This window comes from Arachis ipaensis, chromosome B2, assembly GCF_059453495.1.
Source record: "Arachis ipaensis isolate K30076 ecotype BB chromosome B2, ASM5945349v1, whole genome shotgun sequence".
Classification (NCBI taxonomy): domain Eukaryota; kingdom Viridiplantae; phylum Streptophyta; class Magnoliopsida; order Fabales; family Fabaceae; genus Arachis; species Arachis ipaensis.
In genome coordinates, this window is record NC_142437.1 from 90,507,156 (window position 1) to 90,525,372 (window position 18,217).

Sequence of the window (18,217 nt, forward strand, 5' to 3'; positions counted from 1 at the left end):
ACTTAGCTTTTGAGGAGGAAAGAACTTGGCTAAGAAAGCCTTGACCAGCTTGTCCCAAGAGTTCAGGCTGTCTTTGGGTTGAGAGTCCAACCACACTCTAGCTCTGTCTCTTACAGCAAAAGGGAAAAGCATGAGCCTGTAGACTTCAGGATCTACTCCATTAGTCTTAACAGTATCACATATCTGCAAGAATTCAGTTAAGAACTGAAATGGATCTTCAGATGGAAGTCCATGAAACTTGCAGTTCTGCTGCATCAGAGAAACTAGCTGAGGTTTCAACTCAAAGTTGTTTGCTCCAATGGCAGGAATGGAGATGCTTCTTCCATGTAAATTGGAATTTGGTGCAGTAAAGTCACCAAGCATTCTCCTTGCATTATTGTAGTTGGGTTCGGTTGCCATCTCCTTTACTTGTTCGAAATTTTCAATAAGGTTGTCTCTGGATTGTTGTAATTTAGCTTCTCTTAGTTTTCTCTTCAGAGTCCTTTCAGGTTCTGGATCAGCTTCAACAAGAATGTCTTTTTCCTTGTTCCTGCTCATAAGAAAGAGAAGAGAACAAGAAAAGAAGAGGAATCCTCTATGTCACAGTGAAGAGGTTCCTTATTGTTAGTAGAAGAAGAAAAGGAATAGGGGTGAAGAAAAATGAAAAATCCAAACACAAGGGTAAGGATAGGAGCAGTGATGTGAGATGAAGAGAAGTGTTAGTAGATGAATAAATAATTAGAAGGAGATGAGGGAGAAGGATTTTCGAAAATTATTTTTGAAAAAGGATTAGTGATTTTCGAAAATAGTTTTTGAAAAAGGTTAGTAATTTTCGAAAATTGAAATCAAAAATTAAAATAATTAGTTAATAAAAAAGAATTTTTGAAAAAGAGGGAGATAGTTTCGAAAATTAGAGAGAGAGAGTTAGTTAGGTAGTTTTGAAAAGGATAAGAAACAAACAAAAAGTTAGTTAGTTAGTTGAAACAATTTTGAAAATCAATGTTGAAAAGATAAGAAGATAAGAAGTTAGAAAAGATATTTTAAAATCAAATTTTTGAAAAAGATAAGATAAGAAGATATTTTTTTGAAAAGATATGATTGAAATTAGTTTTGAAAAAGATTTGATTTTCAAAATCACAATTAATGACTTGATTCACAAGAAATCACAAGATATGATTCTAGAACTCAAAGTTTGAATCTTTCTTAACAAGCAAGTAACAAACTTGAAATTTTTGAATCAAAACATTAATTGATGATGTTATTTTCGAAAATTATGTGATAAAATTAAGAAAAAGATTTTTGAAAAATATTTTTAAAATTTTAGAAAATAACTAAGAAAAAATGAAAAAGATTTGATTTTTGAAAAAGATTTTGAAAAGATAAGATTTTTAAATTGAAAATTTTATTTGACTCATAAAAACAACTAGATTTTAAAAATTTTTGAGAAAGTCAAATCTAATTTTCGAAATTTTAAGAGAGAAAAAGGGGAAGATATTTTTTTTTTTTTGAATTTTTATGATGAGAGAGAAAAACATGAAAATGATGCAATGCATGAAAATTTTGGATCAAAACAATGAATGCATGCAAGAATGCTATGAATGTCAAGATGAACACCAAGAACACTATGAAGATCATGATGAACATCAAGAACATATTTTTGAAAAATTTTTAATGCAAAGAAAACATGCAAGACACCAAACTTAGAATTCTTTAATGCTTAGACACTAAGAATTCAAGAATGCATATGAAAAACAAGAAAAGACACAAAACATGAAAATGCAAAGATCAAACAAGAAGACTTACCAAGAACAACTTGAAGATCATGAAGAACACCATGAATGCATGAATTTTTCGAAAAATGCAAGATGAATATGCAATTGACACCAAACTTTCAATTTGACTCAAGACTCAAACAAGAAACATAAAATATTTTTGATTTTTTATGATTTTATGATTTTTTTGTATTTTCTTTTAATTTTTTCGAAAATCATATTGAAAAAGAAAAATAAGGATTCCAAAATTTTTAATATGAATTCCAGGAATCTTATGCTCTTTAGTCTAAAGCTCCAATCAAAGGGTCAGGCATGGCTTAATAGCCAGCCAAGCTTTAGTATGTAATTCAGACATGACACGCCTGACATTCCCTATCCAGAAGAACTAGACATGGCTTTACAGCCAGCCAGGCTTCAACATGCTTCATGAAACACTAGAATTCATTCTTAAAAATTCTGAAGATAAATATATTTTTGAAAACATTTTTATTTAAAAAAAAAAATTTTTTCGAAAACAAAGGAGAAATTTTTGAAAGGTTTTTGAAAAATTTTTTTTTTTGAAAATAAAACAAAAAGAAAATTACCTAATCTGAGCAACAAGATGAACCGTCAGTTGTCCAAACTCGAACAATCCCCGGCAACGGCGCCAAAAACTTGGTGCACGAAATTGTGATCTCTGGTAATGGCTCCAAAAACTTGGTGCTCTAATCTCAATTCATAATTTGTCACAACTTCGATACAACTGACCAGCAAGTGCACTGGGTCGTCCAAGTAATAAACCTTACGTGAGTAAGGGTCGATCCCACGGAGATTGTTGGTATGAAGCAAGCTATGGTCACCTTGTAAATCTCAGTCAGGCGGATATAAAATAGTTATGGAGTTTTTGAAAATTAAATAATAAAAGAAGGATAGAAACACTTATGTAATTCATTGGTGAGAATTTCAGATAAGCGTGTAGAGATGCTTTCGTTCCTCTGAATCTCTGCTTTCACACTGCCTTCATCCAATCAGTCTTACTCCTTTCCATGGCTGGCTTTATGCAAGGGCATCACCGTTGTCAATGGTTACCTCCCATCCTCTTGTGAAAATGGTCCAAATGCTCTGTCACAGCACGGCTAATCATCTGAGGTTCTCGATCATGCTGGAATAGGATTCACCTTTCTTTTGCGTCTGTCACTACGCCCAGCAATCGCGAGTTTGAAGCTTGTCACAGTCATTCAATCCCAGAATCCTACTCGGAATACCACAGACAAGGTTTAGACTTTCGGATTCTCATGAATGCCGCCATCAATCTAGCTTACACCACGAAGATTCTGATTAAGAGATCTAAGAGATAATCATTCAATCGAAGGTAGAACGGAAGTGGTTGTCAGGCACGCGTTCATGGGGATTGATGATGATTGTCACGTTCATCACATTCAGGTTGAAGTGCAAATGAATATCTTAGAAGCGGAATAAGTTGAATTGAATAGAAAACAGTAGTACTTTGCATTAATCTTTGAGGAACAGCAGAGCTCCACACCTTAATCTATGGAGTGTAGAAACTCTACCGTTGAAAATACATAAGTGAAATGTCCAAGCATGGCCGAATGGCCAGCCCCCAAAACGTGATCTCAGATAGCATACAACTGATCAAAGATGTCTAATACAATAGTAAAAAGTCCTATTTATACTAAACTAGTTACTAGGGTTTACAGAAGTAAGTAATTGATGCATAAATCCACTTCCGGGGCCCACTTGGTGTGTGCTTGGGCTGAGCTTGAATGTTCCACGTGCAGAGGCTCTTTCTGGAGTTGAACGCCAGCTTTTGTGCCAGTTTGGGTGTTGAACTTCACTTTGCAACTTGTTTCTGGCGCTGGATGCCAGAATTGGGCAGAGAGCTGGCGTTGAACGCCAGTTTTCGTCATCTAAACTTGGGCAAAGTATAGACTATTATATATTTCTGGAAAGCCCTGGATGTCTACTTTCTAACGCAATTGGAAAGGCGCCATTTGGAGGTCTGTAGCTCCAGAAAATCCATTTTGAGTGCAGGGAGGTCAGAATCCAACAGCATCAGCAGTCCTTCTTCAACCTCTGAATCTGATTTTTGCTCAAGTCCCTCAATTTCAGCCAGAAAATACCTGAAATCACAGAAAAATACACAAACTCATAGTAATTCCAGAAATGTGAATTTAACATAAAAACTAATGAAAACATCCCTAAAAGTAACTAGATTCTACTAAAAACATACTAAAAACAATGCCAAAAAGCGTATAAATTATCCGCTCATCAATTATCACCCCATCTCAGGTTGGGGTGGTTCCTCCAGGATGATTTGTATGTGTCACCATGAAAGTCATTTTGAAATGAACTTGAGGTGTTTTGCATGTATTGAACTTCTTCTTGTTGCTGCTCAACATTGCCTGCTTCATTTTGACCCCATTCAATTGAAGCCTGATTTGTTGTACTCACTGAAGCTAGTTGGAGGCCATCTATTCTCTTAGCCATCATTTTCATTTGTTGCTGGATTTGTTGGTGCATCAACTTGTTCTGTGCTAAGATAGTATCCACTCCTTCTAGTTCCAACACACCCTTCTTTTGAACGGGTTGGCGTTGCCTCTGATGAGCAAAGAAGTATTGGTTATTTGTCACCATGTCTATGAGATTCTGAGCTTCTTCGGCTGTATTCATTAATTGTAGCGAGCCTCCTGCAGAGTAATCCAAAGATTCTTGAGATTTTTCAGTCAACCCTTCATAGAAATTTTGAAGTTTATCCCATTCACTGAACATCTCAGGTGGACATTTTCTAATCAAGGTTTTGTATCTTTCCCATGCTTCATACAATGTTTCCCCATCCATTTGAGTGAATGTTTGCACCTCTGTTTTTAACCTGATGATCCTCTGAGGTAGATAGAACTTGGATAGGAATTTATTCACCAGATCATCCTAAGTGTTGATACTTTCCTTGGGAAATGTATCTAGCCATTGAAATGCCTTATCCCTCAAAGAAAATGGGAATAATAACAGCTTGTAAACATCTGGATGCACACCATTTGTCTTGACAGTTTCACAAATTCTTAGGAAGACAGATAGGTGTTGATTTGGGTCCTCAAGGGGGCCTCCTCCATAGGAGCAATTGTTTTGCACGAGGGTGATGAGTTGAGGCTTCAATTCAAAATTGTTTGCATGAACATTGGGGGCGAGTATACTGCTCCCACAGTGTCTTGGATTTGGGAGAGTGTAAGAGGCTAGAACTCTCCTTTGAGGTGGTTGTTATTGTTGGCAACTCCCTCTGGGTTGTTATTGTTGGTAACTCCCCCAGCATGGTTATGTGAATTGCCCTCCATGAATTGATCTTCTCCTTCTGAATCCTCTTCTCCAACAATGTTTTTCCCTCTTTCAGCTCTTCTTAATCTTCTGAGGGTTCTTTCGTCTTGTTCACAAAAAGTGGGTATAGTTCTCCTTGTACCTGACATGCAACCAAAGCATAAGAATCACACAACACCGGAAAGGCAATAACACTTCAATCCATGGCTGAAGTGAAATGTTAGTTGGTTTAAGCAAAAATTCAAATAGTTAGTGTGTTAGTTAAAAGTTAAAGAACAAAAGAAAAAGTGCTAGATCTAGATCTTCACTTCACTTAATCATTGTTAATCTTTTCCAATCCCTGGCAACGGCGCCAAAAACTTGATACGTAAAAAATTAATTTCACGTAATTACCGGCAAGTATACCGGGTCGTATCAAGTAATAAAACTCACTAAGAGTGAGGTCGATCCCACGGAGATTGGTAGATTAAGCAACTTTAGTTAAATGGTAGATTTTAGTCAAGCAAACATGGTTTTGAATTCATGAGATTTGATTTTTGAACGTAATTGCAAGAATTTAAATGGCAAGGAATTTAAAGAGCTAGAATAGAGAAAGAAAATGAAAGTGAATAACTAAAACTTAAAGTGCAATAAACTTAAATGACATGGAAAATAAATTGCAAGAAAGTAAAGGTTGCAGAAATTCAAAGAACATAAGAGTAAATAGCAAGAAATAGAGAAACAGAATCTAAATGACAAGAATAATAAATTGCAAGAATGTAGAAGGGAATTGGGTAATGGGTATTCAAACAACTAAAGAGCAAAAGAAATAAGAATTAATGATGGAAAGGATCATTAGGGATCAAAGATGCAAATTCTCATGAATTGATGGTGATCAATTCCTTCTCAATCATGGGTATAGATCCATGGCAATTTGTGGGTAATTGAGTCCCAATCTCTTGGTAACTCAATTTCTCTCAACACAACCAATTGCCACTCTCGTGATCTAATTGTTCATGAGAAGAGATGAAGTTCAATTTCTAATCCAAGCCACACAACTTCCAGAATCTCAACTAAGGGAGGTTACATCTCACATACCAACCAAAGTGTATTGATCAAGGAAATCATGAAAGGATGAACTCTAAACTGAATTATGTAGTTCCTTTCTCAAATTCACCACATAATTCATATAGATTAATCCCTCTCTCGATGGTGATTGAATCTTTGAAGAACAAGAGTTTCCTCTTGGATTAACCACTTGAATTAAGAAGGAGGAGAAGAGTTATCAATTCATTCAAATAAGCAGAGCTCTTCCCCCTAATGAAAGTGGGGTTTAGTGAATCATAGCTCCAATTTCAATAACAATTGCAATAGATGAAAATTAAACTAAGTGTAGAGATGAATGAAGAAGAAGAAGAAGAAGTTCTTAAAACTGGAATTCAAAGTTGCAAGAAAAACAAAATAGAAAACCGGTGAGAAAAAGTAGAGAATAGAAATTACTAGTGTAATAGAAAAATGTCTAAGTGTCAAAAAGTCTAAAAACAAGTTTTAAAGCCAAAAAAATAGAAGTCCCTCAAAGTATCAAACTCTTCTCTATTTATACTACTCCTAAAACTCCTTCAGAGATCTTTAATTTGGGCTAGCAATGTGGGCTTTCTCTTTGTTGAATTCCTGGCTCTATGGAAGAAGTGTTGCTAAATAGGGAAGGAGGAGCTCATTCATAATGCTTCTGGCCCAATGGTTTGGCATTTTTTCCAATAACGCTAGCCTTAATGCATGTTGGCAACGTGCATGGTATTTTCCTGGGAGTGGGCTTTGATACTTGGGCGTTGTTAGCTCAAGTTGTTGCTAACAACTTGGTTCTCTTCTTCTTGACCCTACTTTCATACTTAATGTTGTCCAGAATTTGAGTATCAATCCTCTGCTTCAATATGGACTATCATACATCATTGGAAAGCTCAGAGTGTCTTCTTTCTAATGCACTTGGAATCATCTCAATTGGATTTTTTTAGCTCAAGTTATGCTTCCTCAAAGAAGGTAAGGTTAGGCTGCCAAGTTTGTTGAAGTTGTTGCTGAACACGCCCCTCTCTTCCCAAGTTGGCAACGTGCCAAACCTCCCAAGGCTGAGACATGGGGCTGGCGTTATTGCTGAACACGCCCCTCTCTTCCCAAGTTGGCAACGTGCCAAACCTCCCAAGGCTGAGACATGGGGCTGGCGTTGTTGCTGAACACGCCCCCTTGTTGGCACGTTGGCAACGTGCTCGCTGCTCCCCTCCAGGGCTACCTTCTGGCTTCAACTTTGCTTGTCACGTTGCCTTGGAACACGCCTATAGAGCTTGGCGTTGGCAACGTGCTCGAGTGAGGGGAGGTTGCTCTCCAAGCTTGCTTGCCACGTTGCCTTGGATAACGCCTATAGAGCTTGGCGTTGGCAACGTGCTCGAGTGAGGGGAGGTTGCTCTCCAAGCTTGGCGTTGTCACAAAACACTCCAACTCTTCCTGGAGTTGGCAACGTGCAGGATCACTTCCCAGGGTTGCTTTCTTGCTTGCTACGTTGTCACCAAACACGCCTATAGAAGCTGGCGTTGGCAACGTGCATGCTTCTTCCCTTGGGCAAGCTTTATTGCTTGGCGTTATCATTGGACACGCCAATGCATCCTCAAGTTGGTAACATGCTCTTCATTCTCAAGGTTGCCTAGCTTGCTTGTATGGTGCGTTGCCAATGAACACGCCTATGTATCCTGGCGTTGGCAACGTGCTCGAGCTTTCCTGGCTGGGCAAAATCTTCTAGCTCAGCGTTGCCTTTAAACACGCCAATGGAGGCTGGCGTTGGCAACGTGCTCTATGGGTGGAGATCCAAAGCTTGCTGTGTTGCCTTGGAACACGCCTCTTGTTCCTGGCGTTGGCAACGTGCATCTCCCCTTCCTGGGCCAAGTCTTGACGTTGTCCTCAAACACACCCCCCATCTCTAGGTTGGCAACGTGCTCGAGGCTTTGAAATTGCTTCTCTCCAAGGCCTTGCTTGCAGCGTTGCCTCTAAACACGCCTTTGGACTCTAGCGTTGGCAACGTGCATGAACTTTTAACTTGCTTCCTAGAGTTGCTTGCTGCGTTACCATCAAACACTCACCCTTTCTCCAAGTTGGCAACGTGCTTGAGCCTTCATCCTTCTTGCCAAGTTTTGCTTCTTGGCGTTGTTGCCAAGCACTCAAGTAGTAGTGCAAGTTGGCAACGTGCAACCCTTCCCAGAATCACTCTCCAGGGCTGCTGGCGTTATCACCAAACACGCTAGTAGTAACCCAAGTTGGCAATGTGCAAGTCCTCTGCTTCCTTGCCAAGTTTGATATATTCTCAAGGCTTCTTGCTCCAATTCTTGCTCCATTGCCTTCTTGCTTCACCTATCATAAACCAAAGAAACTTCCTCAAAGTCTTGCCATCTTATGCAATAATTTCAAGGGAATCATTCACATCAACTTGTTTATAAACTCCTTGAATATTTGCATGAATTTTGACCAACAATTTTACCTAGTTCTTGGTGTTTTAATGCATGGAGGTAAAACTCATAAAATTGCTAGTTTATTTCAAAGATAATGAATGAAACTAAGCTAAAACTAACTAAACTGACTAGCTAATATAGCAAATATGCGAATGTATCAGTATGATTCCTGGAATCTTGATTGAGGACTTTGAATTCATTGCTTCCTTTTCCCTATATGTTTTCAAAAAAATAAAAATATACAAAAAAATAAAATAATAATAAAATCATAAAATCAAAAATATTTTGTGTTTCTTGTTTGAGTCTTGAGTCAATTTTTAAGTTTGGTGTCAATTGCATTTTTTTTTTAAATTTATGCAATTTTCGAAAATTCATGCATTCATAGTGTTCTCCATGATCTTCAAGTTGTTCTTGGTAAGTCTTCTTGTTTGATCTTCATATTTTCTTGTTTTGTGTCTTTTCTTGTTTTTCATATGCATTTTTAATTTGTTAGTTTCTAAAGTTTGAAAATTTCTAAGTTTGGTGTCTTGCATGTCTTTCTTTCATTAAAAATTTTCAAAAGTAAGTCTTGATGTTCATCTTGATCTTCAAAGTGTTCTTGGTGTTCATCTTAACATTCATAGTGTTCTTGCATGCATTGAGTGTTTTGATTCATAATTTTTATGTTATGAGTCTTTTTCATGTTTTTCTCTTTCTTCAATAAAAATTCAAAAATCAAAAAAATATCTTTCCCTTTTTCACTCATAAATTTTCAAAAACTTGAGTTGACTTTTTCAAAACTTTTTAAAATTTAGTTGTTTCTTATGAGTCAAATCAAATTTTCAATTTGAAAATCCTATCTTTTTCAAAATCTTTTTCAAAAATCAAATCTTTTTCATTTTTTCTTATTTATTTTCGAAAATTATAAAAATACTTTTCAAAAATCTTCTTCTTAATTCTATCTTATAATTTTCGAAAATATTACTAACAATTAATGTGATTGATTCAAAAATGTAAAGTTTGTTACTTGCCTATTAAGAAAAGTTCAATCTTTAAATTTTAAAATCATATCTTTTAGTTTCTTGTTAGTCAAGTAATCAACTTTAGTTTTTAAAATCAAATCTTTTTAATTTTCTTTTCAAATCTTTTTCAAATTAAAATTTCAATCATATCTTTTTCAAATTCAATTTCAAAATCTTTTCTAACTTCTTATCTTTTTAAAATTGATTTTCAAATCTTATCATTTTGTTTCAATCATATCTTTTTAAATTTCAATCATATCTTTTTCAAAAATAAATTTCAAAACTTTTTCAATCAATCTTATCTTTTTGTTTCAATCATATCTTTTTCAAAACTACCTAACTAATCCTCTCTCTCTTATTTTCGAAAATTCCCTCTCTCCTTTTTCAAAATTCCCTTTTAATTAACTAATTGTTTTAATTTTAATTTAATTTCAACTTTAATTTTCGAAATCTAACTTTCAATTTTAATTTTTATTTTAATTAAATTTCGAAATTCTCTCTCTCATCTCCTTCTATTTATTTATTCATCTACTAACACTTCTCTTCCATCCAAAAAAAATTCGAACACCATATCCCTCTCTGTGTTCGAGTTTTCCCTCTTTTCTTCTTTATATTACATTCTTTTCTTCTTCTACTCACACAAAGGAATCTCTACACTGTGACATAGAGGATTCCATATTTTCTTTGTTATTCCCTTCTTCGTCATATGAGCAGGAGCAAGGACAAGAACATTCTTGTTGAAGCAGATCCTGAACCTGAAAGGACTCTAAAAAGAAAACTAAGAGAAGCTAAAATACAACAATCCAGAGACAACCTTACAGGAATTTTCGAACAAGAAGAGGAGATGGCAGCCGAAAATAATAATAATGCAAGGAGGATGCTTGGTGACTTTACTACACCTAACTCCAATTTACATGGAAGAAGCATCTCCATTCCTGCCATTGGAGCAAACAATTTTGAGCTGAAACCTGAATTAGTTTCTCTGATGCAACAGAACTGCAAGTTTCATGGACTTCCATCTGAAGATCCTTTTCAGTTCTTAACTGAATTCTTGCAGATCTGTGATACTGTTAAGACCAATGGGGTTGATCCCGAGGTCTACAGGCTTATGCTTTTCCCGTTTGCTGTAAGAGACAGAGCTAGAGTATGGTTGGACTCTCAACCTAAGGATAGCCTGAACTCTTGGGATAAGCTGGTCACGGCTTTCTTAGCCAAGTTCTTCCCTCCTCAAAAGCTTAGTAAGCTTAGAGTGGATGTTCAAACCTTCAGACAAAAAGAAGGTGAATCCCTCTATGAAGCTTGGGAGAGATACAAGCAACTAACCAAAAAGTGTCCTTCTGACATGCTTTCAGAATGGACCATCCTGGATATATTCTATGATGGTCTGTCTAAATTAGCTAAGATGTTATTGGATACTTCTGCAGGTGGATCCATTCACCTAAAGAAAACGCCTGCAGAAGCTCAAGAACTCATTGACATGGTTGCTAATAACCAGTTCATGTACACTTCTGAGAGGAATCCTGTGAGTAATGGGACGCCTCAGAAGAAGGGAGTTCTTGAAATTAATACTCTGAATGTCATATTGGCTCAAAATAAAATATTGACTCATCAAGTCAATATGATTTCTCAGAGTCTGAATGGAATGCAAGCTGCATCCAATAGTACTCAAGAGGCATCTTCTGAGGAAGAAGCTTATGATCCTGAGAACACTGCAATAGCAGAGGTGAATTACATGGGTGAACCCTATGGAAACACCTATAATCCCTCATGGAGAAATCATCCAAATCTCTCATGGAAGGATCAAAAGCCTCCACAAGGCTTTAATAATGGTGGAAGAAATAGGTTTAGCAATAGCAAGCCTTTTCCATCATCCACTCAGCAAAAGACAGAGAGTTTTGAGCAGAATCCATCTAGCTTGGCAAATATAGTCTCTGATCTATCTAAGGCCACTCTAAGTTTCATGAATGAAACAAGGTCCTCCATTAGAAATTTGGAAGCACAAGTGGGCCAGCTGAGTAAAAGGATCACTGAAACCCCTCCTAGTACTCTCCCAAGCAATACAGAAGAAAATCCAAAAGGAGAGTGCAAGGCCATTGAAATGACCATCATGGCCGAAACCACAAAAGAGGAGGAGGACGTGAATCCCAGTGAGGAAGACCTCCTAGGACGTCCAGAGATTAATAAGGAGTTTCCCTCTGAGGAACCAAAGGACTCTGAGGCTCATCTGAAGACCATAGAGATTCCATTAAACCTCCTTATGCCATTCATGAGCTCTGATGAGTATTCTTCTTCTGAAGAGAATGAAGATGTTAATGAAGAGCAAGTTGCCAAGTACCTTGGTGCAATCATGAAGCTGAATGCCAAATTATTTGGTAATGAGACTTGGGAAGATGAACCTCCCTTGCTCATCAATGAACTGAGTGATCTGGATCAACTGACATTGTCTCAGAAGAAACAGGATCCTGGAAAGTTCTTAATACCTTGTACCATAGGCACCATGACCTTTGAGAAGGCTCTATGTGACCTTGGGTCAGGGATAAACCTCATGCCCCTCTCTGTAATGGAGAAACTGGGAATCTTTGAGGTGCAAGCTGCCAGAATCTCATTAGAGATGGCAGACAACTCAATAAAACAGGCTTATAGACAAGTAGAGGACGTGCTAGTAAAGGTTGCAGGCCTTCACATCCCTGATGATTTCATAATCCTAGATACTGGGAAGGATGAGGATGAATGCATCATCCTTGGAAGACCCTTCCTAGCCACAGCAAGAGCTGTGATTGATGTAGACAGAGGAGAATTGATCCTTCAACTGAATAAGGACAACCTTGTGTTTAAAACTCAAGAATCTCCTTCTGTAATAATGGAGAGGAAGCATAGAAAGCTTCTCTCAGGACAGAGTCAACTAAAGCCCCCACAGTCAAACTCTAAGTTTGGTGTTGGGAGGCCTCAACCAAACTCTAAGTTTGGTGTTGAACTCCCATATCCAAACTTTAAGTTTGGTGTTGGGAGTCTATAAAATTAACCTGATCACCTGTGTGACTCCATGAGAGCTCACTGTCAAGCTATTGACATTAAAGAAGCACTTGTTGGGAGGCAACCCAATTTTTATCTATCTAATTTTATTTTTATTTTTATTGTTCTTTCATGTTTTATTAGGTTCATGATCATGTGGAGTCACAAAATAAATAGAAAAATTAAAAACAGAATCAAAAATAGCAGAAGAAAAATCACACCCTGGAGGAAGGGCTTACTGGTGTTTAAACGCCATTAAGGAGCATCTGGCTGGCGTTCAACGCCAGAACAGAGCATGGATCTGGCGTTGAACGCCAGAAACAAGCAGCATCCTGGCGTTCAAATGCCAGGAATGCACACTGAGGAAAGCTGGCGCTGAACGCCAGAAACAAGCATAGAACTGGCGTTCAATGCCAGAAACATGCTGCATCTGGGCGTTGAACGCCCAGAACAAGCATCAATTCGGCGTTTAAACGCCAGAATTGCATGCAAAGGCATTTTACATGCCTCAATAGTGCAGGGATGTAAATCCTTGACACCTCAGGATCTGTGGACTCCACAGGATCATCTCAGCATCTGTGGACCCCACAGGATCCCCACCTACCTCCACTCATACTCTCCCCTCTTCTCATTCATCCTCTCTTCCCAATAAACACCTTTCTCCAAAATCCTTCACCAATCACCTCAATCCCTCTCTTCCCTATTACCCATTCACCACTCACATCCATCCACTCTTCCCCATAAACCTACCTCATAAACCCCACCTACCTTCAAAATTCAAAATCACTTTCCCACCAAAACCCACCCCATATGGCCGAACCTTAACCCCTCTCCCTCCACTATATAAACCTCTCCATTCTTCTTCATTCTCACACAACATAACCCTCTCATCCCCATCTTGGCTGAAACACAACCCTCTCTCCCTCTCTTCTATATCTTCTTCTTCTTCTTCTATTCTTTCTTCTTTTGCTCGAGGGCGAGCAACATTCTAAGTTTGGTGTGGTAAAAGCATAGCTTTTTTTTGTTTTTCCATAACTATTGATGGCACCTAAGGCCAGAGAAACCTCTAGAAAGAGGAAAGGGAAGACAAAAGCTTCCACTTCCGAGTCATAGGAAATGGAGAGATTCATCTCAAGGGTCTATAGCTCAGTGGTAGAACATTTGACTGCAAATCAAGAGATCCCTGAGATACCTCAAGGGATACATTTTCCTCCACACAATTATTGGGAGCAACTAAGGGTGGAACATCAAGAACACTCCATCATCCTCCATGAAATTAGAGAAGATCAAAGAGCAATGAGGTAGGAGCAACAAAGACAAGGAAGAGACATAGAAGAGCTCAAGGACATCATTGGTTTCTCAAGAATAAAACGCCACCATCACTAAGGTGGACTCATTCCTTGTTCTTAAATTTTCTGTTTTTTCGTTTTTTATGTTAAATGTTTATTTATGTTTGTGTCTTATTACATGATCATTAGTATCTAAGTATCTATGCCTTAAAGTAGTGAATATGAATCCATCACCTCTCTTAAATAAAAAATGTTTTAATTCAAAAGAACAAGAAGTACATGAGTTTTGAATCTATCCTTGAACTTAGTTTAATTATATTGATGTGGTGACAATACTTTTTGTTTTCTGAATGTATGCCTGAACAGTGCATATGTCTTTTGAAGTTGCTGTTTATGAATGTTAAATATGTTGGCTCTTGAAAGAATGATGAAAAGGAGAAATATTATTTGATAATATGAAAAATCATAAAAATAATTATTGAAGCAAGAAAAAGCAGTGAATACAAAGCTTGCAGAAAAAAAAATAGCAAAAAAAAAAGAGAAAAAGAACAAGCAAGCAGAAAAAGCCAAAAGCTCTTAAAACCAAAAGGCAAGAGCAAAAAGCCAGTAGCCCTTAAAACCAAAAGGCAAGGGTAAATAAAAAGGATCCAAGGCTTTGAGCATCAGTGGATAGGAGGGCCTAAAGGAATAAAATCCTGGCCTAAGCGGCTAAACTAAGCTGTCCCTAACCATGTGCTTGTGGCGTGAAGGTGTCAAGTGAAAACTTGAGACTGAGTGGTTAAAGTCAAGGTCCAAAGCAGAAGAAGAGTGTGCTTAAGAACCCTGGACACCTCTAATTGGGGACTTTAGCAAAGCTGAGTCACAATCTGAAAAGGTTCACCCAGTTATGTGTCTGTGGCATTTATGTATCCGGTGGTAATATTGGAAAACAAAGTGCTTAGGGCCACGGCTAAGACTCATAAAGTAGCTGTGTTCAAGAATCAACATACTGAACTAGGAGAATCAATAACACTATCTGAACTCTGAGTTCCTATAGATGCCAATCATTCTGAACTTCAATGGATAAAGTGAGATGCCAAAACTATTCAAGAGGCAAAAAGCTACAAGTCCCGCTCATCTGATTGGGCTATGTTTCATTGATATTTTGGAATTTATAGTATATTCTCTTCTTTTTATCCTATTTGATTTTCAGTTGCTTGGGGACAAGCAACAATTTAAGTTTGGTGTTGTGATGAGCGGATAATTTATACGCTTTTTGGCATTGTTTTTAGTATGTTTTTAGTAGGATCTAGTTACTTTTAGGGATGTTTTTATTAGTTTTTATGTTAAATTTACATTTCTGGACTTTACTATGAGTTTGTGTATTTTTCTGTGATTTCAGGTATTTTTTGGCTGAAATTGAGGGACCTGAGCAAAAATCAGATTCAGAGGTTGAAGAAGGACTGCAGATGCTGCTGGATTCTGACCTCCCTGCACTCAAAGTGGATTTTCTGGAGCTACAGAACTCCAAATGGCACACTTCCAATTGCGTTGGAAAGTAGACATCCAGGGCTTTCCTGCAATATATAATAGTCCATATTTTGCTCGAGTTTAGATGACGCAAACTGGCGTTGAACGCCAGTTTCTTGTTGCAGTCTGGCGTTCAGCGCCAGAAACAAGTTGCAACGTGGAGTTCAACGCCAGAAACACGTTACAAACTGGCGTTCAACTCCAAGAATGACCTCTCCACGTGTAAACTTCAAGCTCAGCCCAAGCACACACCAAGTGGGTCCCGGAAGTGGATTTCTGCATCAATTACTTATTTCTGTAAACCCTAGTAGCTAGTCTAGTATATATAGGACTTTTTATTATTGTATTAGACATCTTGGGACGTTTAGTTCTTAGATCATGGGGGATGGCCATTCGGCCATGCCTGGACCTTATCACTTATGTATTTTTCAACGGTAGAGTTTCTACACACCATAGATTAAGGTGTGGAGCTCTGCTGTTCCTCAAAGATTAATGCAAAGTACTACTGTTTTTCTATTCAATTCAACTTATTCCGCTTCTAAGATATTCATTCACACTTCAACATGAATGTGATGATCGTGACAAAGTCATCATCATTCCCCTATGAACGCGTGCCTGACAATCAATTCCGTTCTACCCTCGATTGAATAGATATCTCTTGGATATCTAATACAGGGGATCGAGTCCGGGTTATTAGCGTCTTCGTGGTATAAGTTAGAACCCATGGATGGCCATTCCTGAGATCCGGAAAGTCTAAACCTTGTCTGTGGTATTCCGAGTAGGATCTGGGAAGGGATGGCTGTGACGAGCTTCAAACTCGCGAGTGCTGGGCGTAGTGACAGACGCAAAAGGATAGTAAATCCTATTCCAGTATGATCGAGAACCGACAGATGATTAGCCATGCACTGACAGCGCATTGGACCATTTTCACAGGAGGATGGGATGTAGCCATTGACAACGGTGATGCCCTACATAAAGCTTGCCATGGAAAGGAGTAGGATTGATTGGATGAAGACAGCAGGAAAGCAGAGATCAGAGGAACGAAAGCATCTCTATACGCTTATCTGAAATTCTCACCAATGAATTACATAAGTACCACTATCCTATTTTATATTTTATTTATTTTCATCCACTATAATTTCTTAATACAATTTAATCCGCCTGATTGAGATTTACAAAGTGAACATAGCTTGCTTCAAGCCGACAATCTCCGTGGGATCGACCCTTACTCACGTAAGGTTTATTACTTGGACGACCCAGTGCACTTGCTGGTTAGTTGTACGAAGTTGTAAAACAGATATAAGATAATGAACGTGTGTATTGAGTTTTTAGCGCCGTTACCAAGGAATGGAATGATCATGATTTCGCACACCACAGCCTCCCATTCTACCAAAGCACCAGTGACGACAAGCAAGCGCCAGCGCTATCCCATCTTTCCCTCACTCCACGACGCAAACTCTCTCTCACTCCATTGCAGCAGTCTCGCCCCCAATCTCTCCCGATGGAGGTAGTCGCGCTCCCTAATCTCCTTACTCCAGCTTCTTGGCTATTTTCTTGTTGGTTGTCCAGAAACAAAAAAAAAAAAAAATAAGAAGACCTAGCCTCAAATGACTAGGTCTTGCCAATAACTTTTCTCTGCCAGAACTGGTCATGATTCTGATTTTTTCTATTATTGCCTAATTTAAAATTTTATAAAATTATTGAATATGAAATAGATATGATATTCTAGAGTGTGATTACATTGCTTGAAATCATCAATTTCAATTTGAATTTGAATAGGTTGTTTGAAATTTTCTATTCTAATGTTAAAATTTCAATTCAGAATTTGAATTTTGAGATGTGACAAATTCTTTGAAAATATATATATATTTATAATATGAATTTATGTTTTTAGATTAATTCAAATTTAAAAAAAAAAAAACTGAATAGGTATCGTAATTTGTCAACCTGTCGACCTGCTTTGTTTTGTGTTGGGTTTGGACGAGGTGAGTAGCCCTCTTTGTTACCCGTAGATTACATCCATAATCAAAATATTAATATAAATAAAATATAATTCGTATAATCTAAAATAAATATATGCTGAAATATATATTTGTGTTAAAAAGAAAAAATAACTTTGAATTGACTATAAGCCTATAAATTTTTAATAAATTAATCCAAATTAAAAGATTATAAATTGCCAAAAAACTTTAGTTAAATGATTATAATTATAATATAATGCTAATATAAAATTTTTATTCAAAAGAGTGTAATGTAACATACTAATTAAAATAATAATACTAAAATTTAACTATTTTATTTTTTTATGTTTATAATATTATTTTATATATTATTTTATTATAATTTAATTATTTTAATTCAACTTGATTGAATTAGTTAAATCACTAAACTAATAAATCAGCGACTAAAGTGTATTAAAGACTCATTTGGTTTTCAAATTCATGCTTCAAACAAAAACAATTTACATTACAATAGAAAATATGACTTTCTTTAAGAAAATAAACAAGGAATATAATTAATTTACTTGAACCAATTCAACTTTGATTGGTTTGGTTCCCTTCAGTTCTGATGGAGAAAATACCTGAATCCGAACCAATTCGAACTAACAAAATTTCGTTGGATTGGAGTTAGTTTTCCTTTAAAATCCAATCCAAATCACCTTTTTACGCATTTACCAAATTGAATAGATTTCCTTTGTTTAATTCATGTCTTCATGAACTGAAAAAAAAAAATGGCAAACATATTAGCCAAATTGAACCTTATCTCAAGAAATTAAATAAGTATACAAACTAATATTTAATTTAGTCCCTTAATTTATATGTGAATTTTAATTTAACTCCTGAAATTTTAATTACTTTTATTTAATCTTTAAATTTTTC

General features: G+C 36.9%; 1 non-coding gene across 1 annotated transcript; it reads right to left on the minus strand.

The window, feature by feature from the left end:
* Positions 1–10,768: 10,768 nt before the first annotated feature.
* On the minus strand, positions 10,769–10,876 carry LOC148574812 (small nucleolar RNA R71). Its single transcript, XR_015905880.1, has one exon. It is a non-coding gene; the product is annotated as a small nucleolar RNA R71 (small nucleolar RNA).
* Positions 10,877–18,217: the final 7,341 nt, after the last annotated feature.